General features: G+C 36.0%; 1 non-coding gene across 1 annotated transcript; it reads left to right on the top strand.

Annotated features, from left to right (window-relative positions):
- The first annotated feature begins 1,045 nt into the window (after positions 1–1,045).
- On the top strand, positions 1,046–1,118 carry TRNAT-AGU (transfer RNA threonine (anticodon AGU)). The gene has a single exon. It is a non-coding gene; the product is annotated as a tRNA-Thr (tRNA).
- Positions 1,119–1,342: the final 224 nt, after the last annotated feature.

The raw sequence follows: 1,342 nt of genomic DNA, 5'->3' as shown, positions 1-1,342 counted from the left end.
GAAATATTCTAACTTCTAAAATTTCAAAAACTCAGAAATATAGAAACTCACCAATAAATAGAATGTGTCACAGTTACAATATACTTGTTGCAAACAACCAATGTGTAGATTTTTCACTTCCATTTGACAGATATAAAAGAATATAGATTCAGTGCTGTAGAAAACGAAACTCTGATAGAATATAGATTGTTAAATATAAATGTTACCATTTACGGTGTGCAAGACTTGTGAATTACGTATAAACCTCTTTCCTAAATGTATGTAGATAAGTATATATATATATATATATATATATCATGTGTTACGTATGTTGTATGTTACATGTATTGTACGTGAATGAATGAATATGTGTTTGTATATTTCCATGTAATTTCTATTGTATTAATCAAACACAGTACACGCCTTCTGTAATTGGAGGTTCAATCCTCTGTAGAAGTGCAAAGCATAAATAAATAAATAAAAGAATAATAATACTCCCGTTTCTTTTAAATCTCGCCGACAATTGATAGCCATGCGAACATTATTGAGAAAAACATTCTCCGTCATTTTGCTGGCACGAGAATCACCGTGAACAAGTTTCAATTGTTCTCATTTCTCTACCTTTTTTTCGCTTCTCCCAACAATCAGTCAAAAGTAAAAATAACATTCGTTACATTACAGCCCCTGCTGTACGGGAGTTTCAAGATCACTTTTCGTTTGAGCCACGCACGTATTAGTGTGGCTATCTGCCCCGGCTCTCTCTGGGGAAGGCGAACGAAAATAAGTCTGTGCGCAAGTAGTGACGCCAGACGGCTCCACCACACAGTTTTCACAAAGGTGTAAATGTGACATAATAGTAAAATAAACTTAGGAAATTGCAGTGAACCTCACAATATTTTCAGTATTTTCTGACTTAATTTAATACTCCACCTGCAACACATTCGATCTTCCCTGGGAGATACTACCTTCCCGTATAGTGAGAAATTGGAAATACTCTATGTTGTGCATCCATCGTATGCAGCTTTGGTTAATCTCTTAGGCACATTAAAGAGACACAACTTTCATCGCCTCCTTAGCTCAGTGGCTAGAGCGCTGGTCTAGTAAACCAGAGGTCGGGAGTTCGATCCTCCCAGGAGGCTAACCTGATTCTACTTTTTCCTTTAAAAATTATGGAAATTTTGTTAATAGTTCCTTAAAGCAGAGGTTTATCCAGAATTTTCCAAATTTGTATCTGCAGTGCAGGTCCGCCGTTAGGAAGCTGGAGGCCCTGTGCGAATTATGCCCCGGAAGCTCTTATATTTTGAAAATAATAATAATAGACTAATAATTTATGCACCTTCAATTCCTCGTAAAATAATACACT

Source organism: Lepisma saccharinum, chromosome 2, assembly GCF_977018435.1.
Source record: "Lepisma saccharinum chromosome 2, izLepSacc3.1, whole genome shotgun sequence".
NCBI lineage: Eukaryota > Metazoa > Arthropoda > Insecta > Zygentoma > Lepismatidae > Lepisma > Lepisma saccharinum.
This window is presented reverse-complemented; position numbering and strand designations above follow the sequence as displayed.